At 39.5% G+C, this 25,743-nt stretch overlaps 2 pseudogenes; both read left to right on the top strand.

Moving 5' to 3' along the window:
• The first annotated feature begins 1,667 nt into the window (after positions 1 to 1,667).
• LOC144309715 (18S ribosomal RNA) lies at positions 1,668 to 2,622 on the top strand (annotated as a pseudogene).
• Positions 2,623 to 18,395: 15,773 nt separating this feature from the next.
• Positions 18,396 to 19,350, top strand: LOC144309714 (18S ribosomal RNA; annotated as a pseudogene).
• The last annotated feature ends 6,393 nt before the right edge of the window (positions 19,351 to 25,743 follow it).

Raw genomic sequence — 25,743 nt, 5'->3', positions numbered from 1 at the left:
CTCAGCCAATGCCTATTCTGACTTTTAGTCGCCGATCTTCTCACTTTAACTTGGATTGGAGGACAGCCAGTTGAACACCCTTTCATCATTATCGGACAGGTCGCCTCAATTCTATATTTCACCATCCTATTGATTCTAATGCCAACAATTAGCGTTATCGAAAATAATCTTCTAAAATGAAGAGTCTTTGTAGTATAATCATTACCTTGGTCTTGTAAACCAAAAATGGAGAGTAGTCGCCCTCCCTAAGACTCAAGGAAGAAGCTCTTGCTCCACCATCAGCACCCAAAGCTGAAATTCTTCTTAAACTATTCCCTGACACCCCCTACATTCATATATTGGACCACCTCTACTGTGCTATGTCAGTATCTCCAAAAAATCCTTCTTTCCCTCCCCTATGTACGTCGTGCATTAATGGCTTGCCCCATGCATATAAGCATGTACATGATATTATATCTTTACATAGGACATGTCTAGTCCAATTCCACAACCCATTGATCCTCAACAGTAACTAGATGCATATCACTTAGTCCAATAAGGGCTTAATCACCATGCCTCGAGAAACCATCAATCCTTGCCTGTAATGTCACTCTTCTCGCTCCGGGCCCATGCTAATGTGGGGGTTACTATCATGAAACTATACCTGGCATCTGGTTCTTACCTCAGGGCCATGACTCTATTTATTCCAATCCTACTAATTCTCGCAAATGGGACATCTCGATGGACTAGTGACTAATCAGCCCATGATCACACATAACTGTGGTGTCATGCATTTGGTATCTTTTATTTTTAGGGGGGGAATCTGCTATCACTCATCTATGACCGCAACGGCACTAACTCTAACTTATCTTCTGCTCTCAGGGAATATGCCCGTCGCGGCCCTAATGCAGTCAAATAACTTGTAGCTGGACTTATTCATTATCATTTATCAACTCACGCATAAAATCAAGGTGCTATTCAGTCAATGGTTTCAGGACATATAATTCTAGGACACACGTGTGTACACGTACGTACACGTGTGTACACGTACGTACACGTGTGTACACGTACGTACACGTGTGTACACGTACGTACACGTGTGTACACGTACGTACACGTGTGTACACGTACGTACACGTGTGTACACGTACGTACACGTGTGTACACGTACGTACACGTACGTACACGTACGTACACGTACGTACACGTGTGTACACGTACGTACACGTGTGTACACGTACGTACACGTGTGTACACGTACGTACACGTGTGTACACGTACGTACACGTGTGTACACGTACGTACACGTGTGTACACGTACGTACACGCGCAAGACATTAAGTTAACTTATACAAACCCCCCTTACCCCCCATAAACTCATGTCATCTATTATACACTTATTTATGTCCTGCCAAACCCCAAAAACAGGACTAAGTGCATACAATACTCACAAGCTTTATTTAAATTGTATACAAATGTATTGCTACTCTAGTTAACTTAACACAACAGTCTTACACGCATTCGATCTCGTGGTCTATCTATAGATAGCATCCCCTTTTTTTTTCCTCTCATATTTACTATGTATTTTATTTATTATACACACTACAATTTCAGTATAAGTTAATGTAGCTTAATTAATAAAGCAAGGCACTGAAAATGCCAAGATGAGTCGCACGACTCCATAAACACAAAGGTTTGGTCCTAGCCTTCCTATTAGTTCTTAGTAGACTTACACATGCAAGTCTCCACGCCCCAGTGAGAATGCCCTTAAAATCAGCAGTGATCTAAAGGAGCAGGTATCAAGCACACTCTTAAGTAGCTCATAACACCTTGCTAAGCCACACCCCCACGGGATACAGCAGTGATAAAAATTAAGCCATAAACGAAAGTTTGACTAAGCCATACTAAAAAGGGTTGGTAAATTTCGTGCCAGCCACCGCGGTCATACGATTAACCCAAACTAATAGGCCCACGGCGTAAAGCGTGTTTAAGATACCTTTGCACTAAAGTTAAAACTTAACTAAGCCGTAAAAAGCTACAGTTACCATAAAATAGACCACGAAAGTGACTTTATAATAATCTGACTACACGATAGCTAAGACCCAAACTGGGATTAGATACCCCACTATGCTTAGCCCTAAACATAGATAATTTTACAACAAAATAATTCGCCAGAGGACTACTAGCAATAGCTTAAAACTCAAAGGACTTGGCGGTGCTTTATATCCCTCTAGAGGAGCCTGTTCTATAATCGATAAACCCCGATAAACCTCACCACCCTTTGCTAATTCAGTCTATATACCGCCATCTTCAGCAAACCCTCAAAAGGTAGAATAGTAAGCACAATCATTTTACATAAAAAAGTTAGGTCAAGGTGTAACTTATGGGGTGGGAAGAAATGGGCTACATTTTCTACCCAAGAACATTCCACGAACGTTTTTATGAAATTAAAAACTGAAGGAGGATTTAGTAGTAAATTAAGAATAGAGAGCTTAATTGAATAGGGCCATGAAGCACGCACACACCGCCCGTCACCCTCCTCAAGTAATAAGACACAACCATAACCATATTAACTTAACTAAGACACAAGAGGAGACAAGTCGTAACAAGGTAAGCATACCGGAAGGTGTGCTTGGATTAATCAAAGTGTAGCTTAACTAAAGCGTCTGGCCTACACCCAGAAGATTTCATTACTTATGACCACTTTGAACAAAAGCTAGCCCAACTAACCCCAAACTTAAGTATCACAGACATATAAAGTAAAACATTTAGTTAAATAATAAAAGTATAGGAGATAGAAATTTTAATTGGAGCGATAGAGATAGTACCGTAAGGGAATGATGAAAGACATCTTAACAGTATTAAACAGCAAAGATTACCCCTTTTACCTTTTGCATAATGAACTAGCCAGAAACGACTTAACAAAGAGAACTTAAGCTAAGCTCCCCGAAACCAGACGAGCTACCCATAAACAATCTAAAAGGATCAACTCATCTATGTAGCAAAATAGTGAGAAGATTTGTGGGTAGAGGTGAAAAGCCTAACGAGCCTGGTGATAGCTGGTTGCCCACAAACAGAATTTTAGTTCAACTTTAAATTTACCTAAAAAAAACAAAATTTTAATGTAAATTTAAAATATAGTCTAAGAAGGTACAGCTTCTTAGAATCAGGATACAACCTTTATTAGAGAGTATATACTAACATCACCATAGTTGGCTTAAAAGCAGCCACCAATTGAGAAAGCGTTCCAGCTCAACAAACAATATAACTTAATCCCAATCATATTACATCAACTCCTAATTATACCTCCTGGGCCATTCTATTTAAATATAGAAGCAACAATGCTAGTATGAGTAACAAGAACTATTTTCTCCCCGCATAAGCTTATATCAGAAACGGATAGACCACTGATAGTTAACAATCTGATAATATCAACCCAAAAATGAAATACTTATCTACCCTATTGTTAACCCAACACAGGCATGCATTTAAGGAAAGATTAAAAGGAGTAAAAGGAACTCGGCAAACACAAACCCCGCCTGTTTACCAAAAACATCACCTCCAGCATTTCTAGTATTGGAGGCACTGCCTGCCCAGTGACACTTGTTTAACGGCCGCGGTATCCTGACCGTGCAAAGGTAGCATAATCATTTGTTCTCTAAATAAGGACTTGTATGAATGGCCACACGAGGGTTTAACTGTCTCTTATTCCCAATCAGTGAAATTGACCTTCCCGTGAAGAGGCGGGAATGCCACAATAAGACGAGAAGACCCTATGGAGCTTTAATTAACTAACCCAAACTTATGGATACTAAATACCTACAAGGCATAACATTACACCATTATTGTGGGTTAGCAATTTAGGTTGGGGTGACCTCGGAATATAAAAAAACTCCCGAGTGATTAAAATTTAGACCCACAAGTCAAAATATAACATCACTTATTGATCCAATAATTTTTGATCAACGGAACAAGTTACCCTAGGGATAACAGCGCAATCCTATTCAAGAGTCCATATCGACAATAGGGTTTACGACCTCGATGTTGGATCAGGACATCCTAATGGTGCAGCAGCTATTAAGGGTTCGTTTGTTCAACGATTAAAGTCCTACGTGATCTGAGTTCAGACCGGAGTAATCCAGGTCGGTTTCTATCTATTATATAACCTCCCCCAGTACGAAAGGACAAGGGATGTAAGGCCTACCTCACAAAGGCGCCTTAAAACTAATAGATGAAGTCAACTCAATCTAACCAGTTTATCTCCTCATAAGCCCGAGAAAAGGGGCTTTGTTAGGGTGGCAGAGCCCGGTAACTGCGTAAAACTTAAACCTTTATTATCAGAGGTTCAATTCCTCTCCCTAACAAAATGTTCTTTATCAACATTATCTCTCTTATCATCCCAATCCTTCTTGCCGTAGCCTTCCTCACCCTCGTTGAACGAAAAGTCTTAGGCTACATACAACTTCGAAAAGGGCCTAATATCGTAGGCCCCTACGGCCTCCTTCAACCAATCGCAGATGCAGTAAAACTCTTCACAAAAGAACCTCTACGACCACTTACATCCTCCATATCAATATTCATTCTAGCCCCCATTCTAGCTCTATCACTAGCCCTAACTATATGAATCCCTCTCCCAATGCCCTACCCACTCATTAATATAAACTTAGGAGTCCTATTCATACTAGCAATATCAAGTCTCGCCGTATACTCCATCCTTTGGTCAGGATGAGCCTCAAACTCCAAATACGCTCTAATCGGAGCCCTCCGAGCAGTAGCTCAAACAATCTCATATGAAGTAACACTAGCAATCATTCTCCTATCAGTCCTCCTAATAAACGGGTCATTTACACTATCCACACTAATTATCACCCAAGAACATATATGACTAATCTTTCCGGCCTGGCCCCTAGCCATGATATGATTCATTTCTACTCTAGCAGAAACTAACCGAGCCCCCTTCGACTTAACTGAAGGAGAATCCGAACTAGTTTCTGGATTTAACGTAGAGTATGCAGCGGGTCCTTTTGCCCTATTCTTTCTAGCAGAGTACGCAAATATCATTATAATAAATATCCTCACAACAATTCTATTCTTCGGTGCATTCCACAACCCATTTATACCAGAACTCTACTCTATTAACTTCACTATAAAAACCCTCTTACTAACTATCTGCTTCCTATGAATTCGAGCATCATACCCTCGATTCCGCTATGATCAATTAATACACTTATTGTGAAAAAATTTTCTACCCCTAACTTTAGCCCTATGCATATGACATGTTGCCTTACCCATTATTACCGCGAGTATCCCACCCCAAACATAAGAAATATGTCTGATAAAAGAGTTACTTTGATAGAGTAAATAATAGAGGTTTAAATCCTCTTATTTCTAGAATAATAGGCTTCGAACCTAATCTTAAGAATTCAAAGATCTTCGTGCTACCAAACTTACACTATATTCTACAGTAAGGTCAGCTAAATTAAGCTATCGGGCCCATACCCCGAAAATGTTGGTTTATACCCTTCCCGTACTAATAAAACCCCCTATTCTCACTATTATTATAGCAACTATCATGGCAGGGACCATAATCGTCATACTAAGCTCGCACTGATTACTGATCTGAATTGGATTCGAAATAAACATGCTAGCCATCATCCCTATCCTCATAAAAAAGTATAATCCACGAGCCATAGAAGCCTCTACAAAATATTTTCTTACACAAGCTACTGCCTCAATATTACTAATAATAGGAGTCACCATTAACCTTCTTTACTCCGGCCAATGAGTAATCTCAAAAATCTCAAACCCCATCGCATCCATCATAATAACCACCGCCCTAACAATAAAACTAGGCCTATCTCCATTCCACTTCTGAGTTCCCGAAGTAGCACAAGGAGTAACACTTATATCAGGAATAATCCTACTAACATGACAAAAAATCGCACCTATATCCATCCTATATCAAATCTCCCCATCAATTAACACCAACCTTCTTATACTAATAGCCCTCGCATCCGTTCTAGTAGGAGGCTGAGGCGGACTAAATCAAACTCAACTACGAAAAATCATAGCATACTCCTCCATTGCCCACATAGGCTGAATAGCCGCTATCATTATTTACAACCCTACAATAATAATCCTAAACTTAACTTTATATATTCTAATAACACTATCTACCTTCATACTATTCATATTAAACTCATCCACCACAACCTTATCCTTATCCCACATATGAAATAAATTTCCCCTAATCACCTCCATAATCTTAATCTTAATATTATCCCTAGGAGGACTACCCCCATTATCTGGCTTCATCCCTAAATGAATAATTATTCAAGAATTAACAAAAAATAACATAATTATTATTCCAACACTAATAGCCATCACCGCTCTACTTAACTTATATTTCTACCTGCGACTCACATATAGCACCGCACTTACCATATTCCCGTCCACAAATAACATAAAAATAAAATGACAATTCGAGTACACAAAAAAGGCAACCCTACTACCCCCCTTAATCATTATCTCAACTATACTACTCCCGCTAACACCTATATTATCAGTCTTGGACTAGGAGTTTAGGTTAGACCAGACCAAGAGCCTTCAAAGCTCTAAGCAAGTGCTATACACTTAACCCCTGACCAAATCACCTCTAAGGGCTGCAAGAATCTATCTTACATCAATTGAATGCAAATCAAACACTTTAATTAAGCTAAGCCCTCCCTAGATTGGTGAGCTTCTACCTCACGAAATTTTAGTTAACAGCTAAATACCCTAGTAACTGGCTTCAATCTACCTTCTCCCGCCGCGTAGAAAAAAAAGGCGGGAGAAGCCCCGGCGGCGTCTAGGCTGCTTCTTTGAATTTGCAATTCAATATGAAAATTCACCACAGAGCTTGGCAAAAAGAGGACTTAAACCTCTATTTTTAGATTTACAGTCTAATGCTTTTATCAGCCATTTTACCTATGTTCATTAACCGATGACTGTTCTCTACTAATCACAAAGATATTGGTACTTTATACTTACTATTTGGAGCATGAGCCGGCATAGTAGGCACTGCCTTGAGCCTCCTCATCCGAGCCGAACTAGGTCAGCCCGGTACTTTACTAGGCGACGATCAAATTTATAACGTCGTCGTAACCGCCCATGCTTTCGTAATAATCTTCTTCATAGTCATGCCCATTATAATTGGGGGCTTTGGAAACTGACTAGTGCCATTAATAATTGGTGCTCCGGACATGGCATTCCCCCGAATAAATAACATGAGCTTCTGACTTCTTCCTCCATCTTTTCTTCTACTATTAGCATCTTCTATGGTAGAAGCAGGTGCAGGAACGGGGTGGACCGTTTACCCCCCACTGGCTGGCAATCTGGCCCATGCAGGAGCATCCGTTGATCTTACAATTTTCTCCTTACATTTAGCCGGAGTCTCTTCTATTTTAGGGGCAATTAATTTCATTACTACTATTATCAACATAAAACCCCCTGCAATATCCCAGTATCAAACCCCCCTATTTGTATGATCAGTACTAATTACAGCAGTTCTACTCCTACTATCCCTGCCTGTACTGGCTGCTGGAATTACAATACTTTTAACAGACCGTAATCTTAATACGACATTTTTCGATCCCGCTGGAGGAGGAGACCCTATCCTATATCAACACTTATTCTGATTCTTCGGACATCCTGAAGTTTACATTCTTATCCTGCCAGGGTTCGGAATAATTTCTCACATTGTCACTTACTACTCAGGGAAAAAAGAGCCTTTCGGCTATATAGGAATAGTATGGGCAATAATATCTATTGGGTTTTTAGGCTTTATCGTATGAGCTCACCATATGTTTACTGTAGGAATAGACGTAGACACACGAGCATACTTCACATCCGCCACTATAATTATCGCTATTCCAACAGGAGTAAAAGTATTTAGTTGACTGGCAACACTTCACGGAGGCAATATTAAATGATCTCCAGCTATGCTATGAGCTTTAGGGTTTATTTTCTTATTCACAGTAGGCGGGCTAACAGGCATTGTCCTAGCTAATTCGTCCTTAGACATCGTTCTTCATGATACGTATTATGTTGTAGCTCATTTTCACTATGTGCTCTCAATGGGAGCAGTTTTTGCCATTATGGGAGGATTTGCCCACTGATTCCCCTTATTCTCAGGTTATACTCTTAACGATACTTGAGCAAAGATTCACTTTACAATTATATTTGTGGGAGTAAATATAACTTTCTTCCCTCAGCATTTCCTAGGTTTATCCGGAATACCTCGTCGGTACTCTGACTATCCAGATGCATATACCACCTGAAATACCGTCTCCTCTATAGGATCGTTTATCTCGCTTACAGCGGTGATGCTTATAATTTTTATAATCTGAGAGGCCTTTGCATCCAAACGAGAAGTTGCTATAGTAGAACTTACTACAACTAATATTGAATGACTACATGGATGTCCCCCTCCATATCACACGTTCGAAGAACCTACATATGTAATCCAAAAATAAGAAAGGAAGGAATCGAACCCCCTAAAATTGGTTTCAAGCCAATGTCATAACCACTATGTCTTTCTCAATCAGGAGGTATTAGTAAAATATTACATAACTTTGTCAAGGTTAAATTATAGGTGAAACCCCTATATACCTCTATGGCGTACCCATTTCAACTCGGATTACAGGACGCAACCTCCCCTATTATAGAGGAGCTACTTCATTTTCATGACCATACACTAATAATTGTATTCTTAATCAGTTCTTTAGTTCTCTACATCATTTCCCTAATATTGACTACAAAATTAACTCATACAAGCACAATAGACGCACAGGAAGTAGAAACAGTATGAACTATCCTACCCGCCATTATCCTAATCCTAATCGCTCTACCTTCCCTCCGAATCCTTTATATAATAGACGAAATCAATAACCCCTCTTTAACCGTGAAAACAATAGGCCACCAATGATACTGAAGCTATGAATATACTGATTATGAAGACTTAAACTTTGACTCCTACATAATCCCAACACAAGAATTAAAGCCAGGAGAACTCCGACTATTAGAAGTAGACAACCGAGTTGTCCTCCCAATAGAAATAACCATCCGAATACTTATTTCTTCAGAAGACGTTTTGCATTCATGAGCTGTTCCATCACTAGGTCTAAAAACTGACGCTATTCCAGGACGACTAAACCAAACCACCCTTATAGCCATACGACCGGGACTGTATTATGGCCAGTGCTCTGAAATCTGCGGATCTAACCATAGCTTTATACCCATTGTTCTTGAAATAGTCCCCCTATCTTATTTTGAAACCTGATCTGCCTTAATAGTATAACCTAGACTAGACTTACTCATTAAGAAGCTATAAAGCATTAACCTTTTAAGTTAAAGACTGGGAGTTTTAACCTCCCCTTAATGAAATGCCACAGCTAGACACTCCACCTGATTTATTATAATCTTTTCAATATTTCTCACCCTCTTCATTCTATTCCAACTAAAAATTTCAAATCACCACTACCCGGAAAACCCAATAACCAAGTCTACTAAAATCACTAGTCAACATAATCCTTGAGAAAACAAATGAACGAAAATTTATTCGCCTCTTTCGCTGCCCCCTCAATAATAGGTCTCCCTATTGTAGTACTGATCGTCATATTCCCTTCCATTTTATTCCCAGCACCCAATCGCCTAATCAATAATCGGTTAATCTCCATTCAGCAATGATTAATTCAATTAACATCAAAACAAATACTAGCAATTCATAATCAAAAGGGACGAACCTGAGCTCTCATACTTATATCACTAATTCTATTCATTGGTTCAACTAACCTACTTGGACTACTACCCCACTCATTTACGCCCACGACACAACTCTCTATAAACCTCGGAATAGCAATCCCCCTATGAGCAGGGACAGTAATTACCGGTTTCCGCTATAAGACCAAAGCATCCTTGGCACACTTTCTACCCCAAGGCACCCCTCTTCCCCTAATTCCAATACTAGTAATCATCGAAACTATTAGTCTATTCATTCAACCCATAGCTCTAGCCGTTCGATTAACCGCCAATATTACTGCAGGACACCTCCTAATCCATTTGATTGGAGGGGCTACCTTAGCTCTTATTAATATTAGCGCGACCACAGCTTTCATCACTTTTATTATTTTAATTCTATTTACGATTCTAGAGTTTGCTGTTGCCTTAATTCAAGCCTATGTCTTTACCTTACTAGTAAGTCTATACTTACATGACAACACCTAATGACCCACCAAACTCACGCTTACCATATAGTTAACCCAAGCCCATGACCGCTAACAGGAGCCCTTTCTGCCCTTCTTATAACATCGGGTCTTATCATATGATTTCACTATAACTCAATATCCCTACTTACATTAGGATTCACAACCAACCTGCTAACCATATACCAGTGATGACGAGATGTGATCCGAGAAGGCACATTCCAAGGACATCACACCCCTATTGTACAAAAAGGACTACGGTACGGAATAGTTCTTTTTATTGTATCAGAAGTATTTTTCTTTGCAGGCTTCTTTTGAGCCTTTTACCATTCCAGCCTAGCCCCTACTCCTGAACTTGGAGGTTGCTGACCTCCCACCGGCATTATTCCTCTTAACCCACTAGAAGTTCCTCTACTCAACACCTCAGTCCTCCTAGCCTCCGGAGTATCTATTACTTGAGCCCATCATAGTTTAATAGAAGGCAATCGTAAACACATACTTCAAGGCCTATTTATTACAATCTCCTTAGGCGTATATTTTACACTATTACAGGCCTCCGAATACTACGAGACATCTTTTACAATCTCCGACGGAGTGTACGGATCTACCTTTTTTATAGCTACTGGGTTTCACGGACTACATGTAATTATTGGCTCCACATTCCTTATCGTGTGCTTTCTCCGACAACTATACTACCACTTCACATCAAACCACCACTTCGGATTTGAAGCCGCTGCATGATATTGACACTTTGTTGATGTAGTCTGACTATTCTTATATGTATCTATTTATTGATGAGGATCCTATTTCTTTAGTATAACTAGTACAATTGACTTCCAATCAGTTAGCTCCAGATCAACCTGGAAAGAAGTAATAAACGTAATACTAACCTTGATAACTAATGTAACCCTAGCGTCCTTACTTGTACTAATCGCATTCTGACTTCCCCAACTAAATATTTATACAGACAAGACAAGCCCCTACGAATGTGGTTTTGACCCCATGGGATCTGCTCGCCTACCTTTCTCTATAAAATTCTTCCTAGTTGCCATCACATTCCTGCTTTTCGACCTAGAAATCGCACTCCTACTCCCACTTCCCTGAGCGTCACAAACCAACAAGTTGACAACAATACTTATCATAGCACTCCTACTAATCTCCCTCCTAGCTGCAAGCCTAGCGTACGAATGAACCGAAAAGGGGCTAGAATGAACCGAATATGATAATTAGTTTAAGCCAAAACAAATGATTTCGACTCATTAGATTATGATTTATCTCATAATTATCATATGTCCATAGTATATATTAATATCTTTCTGGCATTCATTCTTTCTCTAATAGGTATACTTGTTTATCGATCACACCTAATATCATCGCTACTATGCTTAGAGGGCATAATATTATCACTATTTGTAATAATATCTGTAACTATTCTCAACAACCACCTTACATTAGCCAGCATGATACCAATCGTACTACTAGTATTTGCTGCCTGCGAAGCAGCATTAGGACTATCTCTACTAGTTATAGTATCTAACACCTACGGGACTGATTACGTACAAAACCTAAACCTCTTACAATGCTAAAAATTATCATCCCCACTATCATACTGATCCCCCTTACATGAGTATCAAAGCCTAACATAATCTGAATTAACACGACAACATATGGTTTGCTAATCAGCTTAATCAGCTTATTCTACCTGAATCAACCAAATGATAATACATTGAACCCCTCCTTAATATTTTTCTCTGACTCCCTATCAGCACCGCTACTAGCACTTACAACATGACTTCTACCCCTTATACTTATAGCAAGCCAACACCATTTATCAAAAGAACCCTTAACTCGAAAAAAACTATATATTTCAATACTGATTCTTCTCCAGTTGTTCCTAATTATAACTTTCACCGCCTCTGAACTTATCTTCTTTTACATCCTATTTGAGGCAACACTAATCCCAACCCTGATCATTATTACCCGATGGGGGAATCAAACTGAACGACTAAACGCAGGGCTCTACTTCTTATTTTATACTTTAATAGGATCTCTCCCACTCCTAGTAGCTCTCCTTTACATCCACAATTTCATGGGCTCCCTAAATTTTCTCATAATTCAATACTGAATTCAACCTCTGCCAAACTCCTGATCTAATGTTTTCTTATGATTGGCATGCATGATAGCATTCATAGTAAAGATACCTCTATACGGCCTCCACTTGTGACTACCAAAAGCACACGTAGAGGCCCCTATTGCCGGCTCCATGGTACTTGCCGCCGTACTCCTGAAATTAGGAGGCTATGGCATGATACGAATTACAACCCTACTAAACCCCCTGACCAACTTCATAGCGTATCCTTTCATAATATTATCTCTATGAGGCATAATCATAACAAGCTCTATCTGTCTCCGTCAAACAGATCTAAAATCCCTAATTGCATACTCCTCAGTTAGTCATATGGCACTCGTTATTGTAGCGGTTCTTATTCAAACACCATGAAGTTATATAGGTGCAACAGCCCTAATAATTGCCCATGGTTTAACATCCTCGATGCTATTCTGCTTAGCCAACTCCAATTACGAACGAATCCATAGCCGTACTATGATTCTCGCACGAGGACTTCAAACCCTCCTTCCCCTGATAGCAGCCTGATGGTTATTAGCAAGCCTCACAAATCTGGCTCTTCCTCCAACAATTAATCTTATCGGAGAACTATTTGTAGTGATATCCTCATTCTCATGATCCAACATTACTATTATTCTAATAGGAATTAACATCACCATCACTGCCCTATACTCACTTTATATACTAATCACCACACAGCGTGGTAAATATTCCCACCATATCAAAAATATCAAACCGTCATTCACACGAGAAAATGCCCTAATAACCTTGCATCTACTGCCTCTACTCCTCCTATCCCTTAACCCTAAAATTATTCTCGGTCCCATCTACTGTAAGCATAGTTTAACAAAAACATTAGATTGTGAATCTAATAATAAAAGCTCAAACCTTTTTGCTTACCGAAAAAGTACTGCAAGAACTGCTAACTCATGCTCCCATGTATAAGAACATGGCTTTTTCAACTTTTATAGGATAGAAGTAATCCATTGGTCTTAGGAACCAAAAAATTGGTGCAACTCCAAATAAAAGTAATAAATATATTTACTTCATGCATAATCACAGCTCTAGTCATTCTTACTTTGCCCATCATTATAACCTCTACTAAACTCTACAAAAATAAGCTATACCCATACTATGTAAAAACCGCTACTTCTTACGCATTCATAATTAGCATAATTCCCACAATAATATTCATCTACTCAGGACAGGAAACAATTGTTTCAAACTGACATTGAATAACAATCCAGACCATAAAACTATCCATGAGTTTTAAATTAGACTACTTCTCAATAATCTTTGTGCCCGTAGCCCTTTTTGTCACGTGGTCTATTATAGAGTTTTCTATATGATATATACACTCCGATCCTTATATTAACCGATTTTTCAAGTATCTTCTCTTATTTCTTATTACTATAATAGTCTTAGTCACCGCAAACAACATATTCCAACTATTCATTGGCTGAGAAGGAGTTGGCATTATATCATTTTTACTTATTGGATGATGATACGGCCGAACCGATGCAAATACAGCTGCCCTACAAGCTATCCTCTATAACCGTATTGGAGATGTAGGCTTCATTATAACCATAGCATGGTTTCTATTGAACTTAAACACATGAGACCTTCAACAAATCTTTATTACAACAAACGATAATTTTAATTTGCCGCTACTTGGCTTACTATTAGCAGCTACCGGTAAATCTGCTCAATTCGGCTTACATCCCTGACTCCCCTCAGCCATAGAAGGCCCCACTCCTGTATCAGCCCTACTTCACTCAAGCACAATAGTTGTAGCAGGAGTATTTCTTCTTATCCGCTTTCATCCACTAATAGAGCATAATCAAACTATTCAAACCCTCACTTTATGCTTAGGGGCTATTACTACACTATTTACTGCAATCTGCGCTCTTACACAGAACGATATCAAAAAAATTGTAGCGTTCTCTACCTCAAGCCAACTAGGCCTAATAATAGTAACAATTGGCATTAACCAGCCTTACCTAGCCTTCTTACACATCTGCACTCACGCATTTTTTAAAGCTATGTTATTCATATGTTCAGGGTCAATTATCCACAGCCTAAACGATGAACAAGACATTCGAAAGATAGGTGGCCTATTTAAAGTCCTTCCCTTCACCACAACTTCCCTGATTGTCGGAAGCCTCGCATTAACAGGCATACCTTTCCTTACAGGATTCTACTCCAAAGACCTGATCATCGAGTCCGCTAACACGTCGAATACCAACGCCTGAGCCCTCTTAATTACACTCGTTGCCACATCCCTAACCGCTGCCTACAGCACCCGAATTATATTCTTCGCTCTACTAGGCCAGCCCCGCTTCTCCCCTATAATCCTTATCAACGAGAATAATCCTCTCCTAATTAACTCTATTAAACGACTCCTTATCGGAAGTGTATTTGCAGGATACATTATCTCCCACAGCATCACACCCACCACCATCCCACAGATAACTATGCCTCATTATCTAAAAATGATAGCCCTTGCAGTAACTATCTTGGGTTTCATCCTGGCACTAGAACTAAACCTTACCATACAAGGACTCAAATTTAACTATCCATCTAATTACTTTAAATTTTCCACCCTCCTTGGCTATTATCCAACCATTATGCACCGCCTCACACCTAAAACAAGTTTAACCATCAGCCAGAAATCAGCATCTATACTTCTGGACTCCATCTGACTAGAAAACATCCTACCCAAATCAATCTCGTATTTCCAAATAAAATCTTCTACCCTTATTTCAAATCAAAAGGGTCTCATCAAGCTCTATTTCCTATCGTTCATACTAACTATAATTCTCAGCCTACTAATCCTTAATTACCACGGGTAACTTCCATGATAACCAACACACCAGTTAACAGCGACCAACCTGTAACAATCACCAACCAGGTTCCATAACTATATAAAGCCGCAATACCCATAGCCTCTTCACTAAAAAACCCAGAGTCCCCCGTATCATAAATTACCCAATCCCCTATTCCATTAAACTTTAATACTACCTCCACCTCATCATCCTTCAAAATATAGCAAGCAGTCAACAACTCAGACAATAGACCAGTAATAAAAGCCGCTAGAACAGCCTTATTTGAAACTCACACCTCAGGGTATTGCTCAGTAGCCATAGCAGTTGTATAACCAAATACTACTAATATACCCCCCAAATAAATTAAAAACACTATCAGCCCTAAAAAAGAACCCCCAAAATTCAGAACAATCGCACAACCAATCCCACCGCTAATAATTAGCACAAGCCCACCATAAATAGGAGATGGTTTAGTGGCAAAACCCACAAAACTCATCACAAAAACGATACTTAAAATAAATACAATGTATGTTATCATTATTCCTACATGGAATTTAACCATGACTAATGACATGAAAAATCATCGTTGTATTTCAACTATAAGAACATTAATGACCAACATTCGAAAAACCCACCCACTAGCCAAAATTGTCAACAATTCATTCATTGACCTCCCAGCGCCATCTAACATCTCTGCTTGATGGAATTTCGGGTCCTTATTAGGAGTATGCTTGATTCTACAGATTCTAACAGGTTTATTTCTAGCTATACACTACACATCGGACACGGCCACAGCTTTTTCATCGGTCACCCACATCTGTCGAGACGTTAACTACGGCTGAATTATCCGCTATATACATGCAAATGGCGCTTCCATATTCTTCATCTGCCTATTCATACATGTGGGACGAGGCCTATACTATGGATCCTATGTATTCATAGAAACATGAAACATTGGAATTGTACTACTATTCGCAACCATAGCCACAGCATTCATAGGCTATGTACTGCCGTGAGGACAAATATCATTTTGAGGGGCAACTGTAATCACTAACCTTCTCTCCGCCATCCCCTATATCGGAACCAACTTAGTAGAGTGAATCTGAGGTGGCTTCTCAGTAGACAAAGCAACCTTAACACGATTCTTTGCATTTCATTTTATCTTTCCATTCATCATCGCAGCTCTAGCAATAGTACACCTCCTATTTCTACACGAAACCGGATCCAACAACCCCTCAGGAATCACATCAGACTCAGACAAAATTCCGTTTCACCCCTACTACACAATTAAAGATATCCTAGGAATCCTACTCCTGCTCCTAGTCTTAATATCACTAGTTTTATTTTCACCAGACCTATTAGGAGATCCAGACAACTACACCCCTGCAAACCCCCTAAACACCCCTCCACATATCAAACCTGAATGATACTTCCTATTCGCCTATGCCATCCTACGATCTATCCCTAATAAATTAGGAGGTGTACTCGCCCTAGTATTCTCCATCCTAATTTTAGCATTCATTCCATTCCTCCACACATCTAAGCAACGCAGTATAATATTCCGACCCCTCAGCCAATGCCTATTCTGACTTTTAGTCGCCGATCTTCTCACTTTAACTTGGATTGGAGGACAGCCAGTTGAACACCCTTTCATCATTATCGGACAGGTCGCCTCAATTCTATATTTCACCATCCTATTGATTCTAATGCCAACAATTAGCGTTATCGAAAATAATCTTCTAAAATGAAGAGTCTTTGTAGTATAATCATTACCTTGGTCTTGTAAACCAAAAATGGAGAGTAGTCGCCCTCCCTAAGACTCAAGGAAGAAGCTCTTGCTCCACCATCAGCACCCAAAGCTGAAATTCTTCTTAAACTATTCCCTGACACCCCCTACATTCATATATTGGACCACCTCTACTGTGCTATGTCAGTATCTCCAAAAAATCCTTCTTTCCCTCCCCTATGTACGTCGTGCATTAATGGCTTGCCCCATGCATATAAGCATGTACATGATATTATATCTTTACATAGGACATGTCTAGTCCAATTCCACAACCCATTGATCCTCAACAGTAACTAGATGCATATCACTTAGTCCAATAAGGGCTTAATCACCATGCCTCGAGAAACCATCAATCCTTGCCTGTAATGTCACTCTTCTCGCTCCGGGCCCATGCTAATGTGGGGGTTACTATCATGAAACTATACCTGGCATCTGGTTCTTACCTCAGGGCCATGACTCTATTTATTCCAATCCTACTAATTCTCGCAAATGGGACATCTCGATGGACTAGTGACTAATCAGCCCATGATCACACATAACTGTGGTGTCATGCATTTGGTATCTTTTATTTTTAGGGGGGGAATCTGCTATCACTCATCTATGACCGCAACGGCACTAACTCTAACTTATCTTCTGCTCTCAGGGAATATGCCCGTCGCGGCCCTAATGCAGTCAAATAACTTGTAGCTGGACTTATTCATTATCATTTATCAACTCACGCATAAAATCAAGGTGCTATTCAGTCAATGGTTTCAGGACATATAATTCTAGGACACACGTGTGTACACGTACGTACACGTGTGTACACGTACGTACACGTGTGTACACGTACGTACACGTGTGTACACGTACGTACACGTGTGTACACGTACGTACACGTGTGTACACGTACGTACACGTGTGTACACGTACGTACACGTGTGTACACGTACGTACACGTGTGTACACGTACGTACACGTGTGTACACGTACGTACACGTACGTACACGTACGTACACGTACGTACACGTACGTACACGTGTGTACACGTACGTACACGTGTGTACACGTACGTACACGTGTGTACACGTACGTACACGCGCAAGACATTAAGTTAACTTATACAAACCCCCCTTACCCCCCATAAACTCATGTCATCTATTATACACTTATTTATGTCCTGCCAAACCCCAAAAACAGGACTAAGTGCATACAATACTCACAAGCTTTATTTAAATTGTATACAAATGTATTGCTACTCTAGTTAACTTAACACAACAGTCTTACACGCATTCGATCTCGTGGTCTATCTATAGATAGCATCCCCTTTTTTTTTCCTCTCATATTTACTATGTATTTTATTTATTATACACACTACAATTTCAGTATAAGTTAATGTAGCTTAATTAATAAAGCAAGGCACTGAAAATGCCAAGATGAGTCGCACGACTCCATAAACACAAAGGTTTGGTCCTAGCCTTCCTATTAGTTCTTAGTAGACTTACACATGCAAGTCTCCACGCCCCAGTGAGAATGCCCTTAAAATCAGCAGTGATCTAAAGGAGCAGGTATCAAGCACACTCTTAAGTAGCTCATAACACCTTGCTAAGCCACACCCCCACGGGATACAGCAGTGATAAAAATTAAGCCATAAACGAAAGTTTGACTAAGCCATACTAAAAAGGGTTGGTAAATTTCGTGCCAGCCACCGCGGTCATACGATTAACCCAAACTAATAGGCCCACGGCGTAAAGCGTGTTTAAGATACCTTTGCACTAAAGTTAAAACTTAACTAAGCCGTAAAAAGCTACAGTTACCATAAAATAGACCACGAAAGTGACTTTATAATAATCTGACTACACGATAGCTAAGACCCAAACTGGGATTAGATACCCCACTATGCTTAGCCCTAAACATAGATAATTTTACAACAAAATAATTCGCCAGAGGACTACTAGCAATAGCTTAAAACTCAAAGGACTTGGCGGTGCTTTATATCCCTCTAGAGGAGCCTGTTCTATAATCGATAAACCCCGATAAACCTCACCACCCTTTGCTAATTCAGTCTATATACCGCCATCTTCAGCAAACCCTCAAAAGGTAGAATAGTAAGCACAATCATTTTACATAAAAAAGTTAGGTCAAGGTGTAACTTATGGGGTGGGAAGAAATGGGCTACATTTTCTACCCAAGAACATTCCACGAACGTTTTTATGAAATTAAAAACTGAAGGAGGATTTAGTAGTAAATTAAGAATAGAGAGCTTAATTGAATAGGGCCATGAAGCACGCACACACCGCCCGTCACCCTCCTCAAGTAATAAGACACAACCATAACCATATTAACTTAACTAAGACACAAGAGGAGACAAGTCGTAACAAGGTAAGCATACCGGAAGGTGTGCTTGGATTAATCAAAGTGTAGCTTAACTAAAGCGTCTGGCCTACACCCAGAAGATTTCATTACTTATGACCACTTTGAACAAAAGCTAGCCCAACTAACCCCAAACTTAAGTATCACAGACATATAAAGTAAAACATTTAGTTAAATAATAAAAGTATAGGAGATAGAAATTTTAATTGGAGCGATAGAGATAGTACCGTAAGGGAATGATGAAAGACATCTTAACAGTATTAAACAGCAAAGATTACCCCTTTTACCTTTTGCATAATGAACTAGCCAGAAACGACTTAACAAAGAGAACTTAAGCTAAGCTCCCCGAAACCAGACGAGCTACCCATAAACAATCTAAAAGGATCAACTCATCTATGTAGCAAAATAGTGAGAAGATTTGTGGGTAGAGGTGAAAAGCCTAACGAGCCTGGTGATAGCTGGTTGCCCACAAACAGAATTTTAGTTCAACTTTAAATTTACCTAAAAAAAACAAAATTTTAATGTAAATTTAAAATATAGTCTAAGAAGGTACAGCTTCTTAGAATCAGGATACAACCTTTATTAGAGAGTATATACTAACATCACCATAGTTGGCTTAAAAGCAGCCACCAATTGAGAAAGCGTTCCAGCTCAACAAACAATATAACTTAATCCCAATCATATTACATCAACTCCTAATTATACCTCCTGGGCCATTCTATTTAAATATAGAAGCAACAATGCTAGTATGAGTAACAAGAACTATTTTCTCCCCGCATAAGCTTATATCAGAAACGGATAGACCACTGATAGTTAACAATCTGATAATATCAACCCAAAAATGAAATACTTATCTACCCTATTGTTAACCCAACACAGGCATGCATTTAAGGAAAGATTAAAAGGAGTAAAAGGAACTCGGCAAACACAAACCCCGCCTGTTTACCAAAAACATCACCTCCAGCATTTCTAGTATTGGAGGCACTGCCTGCCCAGTGACACTTGTTTAACGGCCGCGGTATCCTGACCGTGCAAAGGTAGCATAATCATTTGTTCTCTAAATAAGGACTTGTATGAATGGCCACACGAGGGTTTAACTGTCTCTTATTCCCAATCAGTGAAATTGACCTTCCCGTGAAGAGGCGGGAATGCCACAATAAGACGAGAAGACCCTATGGAGCTTTAATTAACTAACCCAAACTTATGGATACTAAATACCTACAAGGCATAACATTACACCATTATTGTGGGTTAGCAATTTAGGTTGGGGTGACCTCGGAATATAAAAAAACTCCCGAGTGATTAAAATTTAGACCCACAAGTCAAAATATAACATCACTTATTGATCCAATAATTTTTGATCAACGGAACAAGTTACCCTAGGGATAACAGCGCAATCCTATTCAAGAGTCCATATCGACAATAGGGTTTACGACCTCGATGTTGGATCAGGACATCCTAATGGTGCAGCAGCTATTAAGGGTTCGTTTGTTCAACGATTAAAGTCCTACGTGATCTGAGTTCAGACCGGAGTAATCCAGGTCGGTTTCTATCTATTATATAACCTCCCCCAGTACGAAAGGACAAGGGATGTAAGGCCTACCTCACAAAGGCGCCTTAAAACTAATAGATGAAGTCAACTCAATCTAACCAGTTTATCTCCTCATAAGCCCGAGAAAAGGGGCTTTGTTAGGGTGGCAGAGCCCGGTAACTGCGTAAAACTTAAACCTTTATTATCAGAGGTTCAATTCCTCTCCCTAACAAAATGTTCTTTATCAACATTATCTCTCTTATCATCCCAATCCTTCTTGCCGTAGCCTTCCTCACCCTCGTTGAACGAAAAGTCTTAGGCTACATACAACTTCGAAAAGGGCCTAATATCGTAGGCCCCTACGGCCTCCTTCAACCAATCGCAGATGCAGTAAAACTCTTCACAAAAGAACCTCTACGACCACTTACATCCTCCATATCAATATTCATTCTAGCCCCCATTCTAGCTCTATCACTAGCCCTAACTATATGAATCCCTCTCCCAATGCCCTACCCACTCATTAATATAAACTTAGGAGTCCTATTCATACTAGCAATATCAAGTCTCGCCGTATACTCCATCCTTTGGTCAGGATGAGCCTCAAACTCCAAATACGCTCTAATCGGAGCCCTCCGAGCAGTAGCTCAAACAATCTCATATGAAGTAACACTAGCAATCATTCTCCTATCAGTCCTCCTAATAAACGGGTCATTTACACTATCCACACTAATTATCACCCAAGAACATATATGACTAATCTTTCCGGCCTGGCCCCTAGCCATGATATGATTCATTTCTACTCTAGCAGAAACTAACCGAGCCCCCTTCGACTTAACTGAAGGAGAATCCGAACTAGTTTCTGGATTTAACGTAGAGTATGCAGCGGGTCCTTTTGCCCTATTCTTTCTAGCAGAGTACGCAAATATCATTATAATAAATATCCTCACAACAATTCTATTCTTCGGTGCATTCCACAACCCATTTATACCAGAACTCTACTCTATTAACTTCACTATAAAAACCCTCTTACTAACTATCTGCTTCCTATGAATTCGAGCATCATACCCTCGATTCCGCTATGATCAATTAATACACTTATTGTGAAAAAATTTTCTACCCCTAACTTTAGCCCTATGCATATGACATGTTGCCTTACCCATTATTACCGCGAGTATCCCACCCCAAACATAAGAAATATGTCTGATAAAAGAGTTACTTTGATAGAGTAAATAATAGAGGTTTAAATCCTCTTATTTCTAGAATAATAGGCTTCGAACCTAATCTTAAGAATTCAAAGATCTTCGTGCTACCAAACTTACACTATATTCTACAGTAAGGTCAGCTAAATTAAGCTATCGGGCCCATACCCCGAAAATGTTGGTTTATACCCTTCCCGTACTAATAAAACCCCCTATTCTCACTATTATTATAGCAACTATCATGGCAGGGACCATAATCGTCATACTAAGCTCGCACTGATTACTGATCTGAATTGGATTCGAAATAAACATGCTAGCCATCATCCCTATCCTCATAAAAAAGTATAATCCACGAGCCATAGAAGCCTCTACAAAATATTTTCTTACACAAGCTACTGCCTCAATATTACTAATAATAGGAGTCACCATTAACCTTCTTTACTCCGGCCAATGAGTAATCTCAAAAATCTCAAACCCCATCGCATCCATCATAATAACCACCGCCCTAACAATAAAACTAGGCCTATCTCCATTCCACTTCTGAGTTCCCGAAGTAGCACAAGGAGTAACACTTATATCAGGAATAATCCTACTAACATGACAAAAAATCGCACCTATATCCATCCTATATCAAATCTCCCCATCAATTAACACCAACCTTCTTATACTAATAGCCCTCGCATCCGTTCTAGTAGGAGGCTGAGGCGGACTAAATCAAACTCAACTACGAAAAATCATAGCATACTCCTCCATTGCCCACATAGGCTGAATAGCCGCTATCATTATTTACAACCCTACAATAATAATCCTAAACTTAACTTTATATATTCTAATAACACTATCTACCTTCATACTATTCATATTAAACTCATCCACCACAACCTTATCCTTATCCCACATATGAAATAAATTTCCCCTAATCACCTCCATAATCTTAATCTTAATATTATCCCTAGGAGGACTACCCCCATTATCTGGCTTCATCCCTAAATGAATAATTATTCAAGAATTAACAAAAAATAACATAATTATTATTCCAACACTAATAGCCATCACCGCTCTACTTAACTTATATTTCTACCTGCGACTCACATATAGCACCGCACTTACCATATTCCCGTCCACAAATAACATAAAAATAAAATGACAATTCGAGTACACAAAAAAGGCAACCCTACTACCCCCCTTAATCATTATCTCAACTATACTACTCCCGCTAACACCTATATTATCAGTCTTGGACTAGGAGTTTAGGTTAGACCAGACCAAGAGCCTTCAAAGCTCTAAGCAAGTGCTATACACTTAACCCCTGACCAAATCACCTCTAAGGGCTGCAAGAATCTATCTTACATCAATTGAATGCAAATCAAACACTTTAATTAAGCTAAGCCCTCCCTAGATTGGTGAGCTTCTACCTCACGAAATTTTAGTTAACAGCTAAATACCCTAGTAACTGGCTTCAATCTACCTTCTCCCGCCGCGTAGAAAAAAAAGGCGGGAGAAGCCCCGGCGGCGTCTAGGCTGCTTCTTTGAATTTGCAATTCAATATGAAAATTCACCACAGAGCTTGGCAAAAAGAGGACTTAAACCTCTATTTTTAGATTTACAGTCTAATGCTTTTATCAGCCATTTTACCTATGTTCATTAACCGATGACTGTTCTCTACTAATCACAAAGATATTGGTACTTTATACTTACTATTTGGAGCATGAGCCGGCATAGTAGGCACTGCCTTGAGCCTCCTCATCCGAGCCGAACTAGGTCAGCCCGGTACTTTACTAGGCGACGATCAAATTTATAACGTCGTCGTAACCGCCCATGCTTTCGTAATAATCTTCTTCATAGTCATGCCCATTATAATTGGGGGCTTTGGAAACTGACTAGTGCCATTAATAATTGGTGCTCCGGACATGGCATTCCCCCGAATAAATAACATGAGCTTCTGACTTCTTCCTCCATCTTTTCTTCTACTATTAGCATCTTCTATGGTAGAAGCAGGTGCAGGAACGGGGTGGACCGTTTACCCCCCACTGGCTGGCAATCTGGCCCATGCAGGAGCATCCGTTGATCTTACAATTTTCTCCTTACATTTAGCCGGAGTCTCTTCTATTTTAGGGGCAATTAATTTCATTACTACTATTATCAACATAAAACCCCCTGCAATATCCCAGTATCAAACCCCCCTATTTGTATGATCAGTACTAATTACAGCAGTTCTACTCCTACTATCCCTGCCTGTACTGGCTGCTGGAATTACAATACTTTTAACAGACCGTAATCTTAATACGACATTTTTCGATCCCGCTGGAGGAGGAGACCCTATCCTATATCAACACTTATTCTGATTCTTCGGACATCCTGAAGTTTACATTCTTATCCTGCCAGGGTTCGGAATAATTTCTCACATTGTCACTTACTACTCAGGGAAAAAAGAGCCTTTCGGCTATATAGGAATAGTATGGGCAATAATATCTATTGGGTTTTTAGGCTTTATCGTATGAGCTCACCATATGTTTACTGTAGGAATAGACGTAGACACACGAGCATACTTCACATCCGCCACTATAATTATCGCTATTCCAACAGGAGTAAAAGTATTTAGTTGACTGGCAACACTTCACGGAGGCAATATTAAATGATCTCCAGCTATGCTATGAGCTTTAGGGTTTATTTTCTTATTCACAGTAGGCGGGCTAACAGGCATTGTCCTAGCTAATTCGTCCTTAGACATCGTTCTTCATGATACGTATTATGTTGTAGCTCATTTTCACTATGTGCTCTCAATGGGAGCAGTTTTTGCCATTATGGGAGGATTTGCCCACTGATTCCCCTTATTCTCAGGTTATACTCTTAACGATACTTGAGCAAAGATTCACTTTACAATTATATTTGTGGGAGTAAATATAACTTTCTTCCCTCAGCATTTCCTAGGTTTATCCGGAATACCTCGTCGGTACTCTGACTATCCAGATGCATATACCACCTGAAATACCGTCTCCTCTATAGGATCGTTTATCTCGCTTACAGCGGTGATGCTTATAATTTTTATAATCTGAGAGGCCTTTGCATCCAAACGAGAAGTTGCTATAGTAGAACTTACTACAACTAATATTGAATGACTACATGGATGTCCCCCTCCATATCACACGTTCGAAGAACCTACATATGTAATCCAAAAATAAGAAAGGAAGGAATCGAACCCCCTAAAATTGGTTTCAAGCCAATGTCATAACCACTATGTCTTTCTCAATCAGGAGGTATTAGTAAAATATTACATAACTTTGTCAAGGTTAAATTATAGGTGAAACCCCTATATACCTCTATGGCGTACCCATTTCAACTCGGATTACAGGACGCAACCTCCCCTATTATAGAGGAGCTACTTCATTTTCATGACCATACACTAATAATTGTATTCTTAATCAGTTCTTTAGTTCTCTACATCATTTCCCTAATATTGACTACAAAATTAACTCATACAAGCACAATAGACGCACAGGAAGTAGAAACAGTATGAACTATCCTACCCGCCATTATCCTAATCCTAATCGCTCTACCTTCCCTCCGAATCCTTTATATAATAGACGAAATCAATAACCCCTCTTTAACCGTGAAAACAATAGGCCACCAATGATACTGAAGCTATGAATATACTGATTATGAAGACTTAAACTTTGACTCCTACATAATCCCAACACAAGAATT

This window comes from Canis aureus, unplaced genomic scaffold, assembly GCF_053574225.1.
Source record: "Canis aureus isolate CA01 unplaced genomic scaffold, VMU_Caureus_v.1.0 ptg000192l_RagTag, whole genome shotgun sequence".
NCBI classification, from domain to species: Eukaryota; Metazoa; Chordata; class Mammalia; order Carnivora; family Canidae; genus Canis; species Canis aureus.
This window is presented reverse-complemented; position numbering and strand designations above follow the sequence as displayed.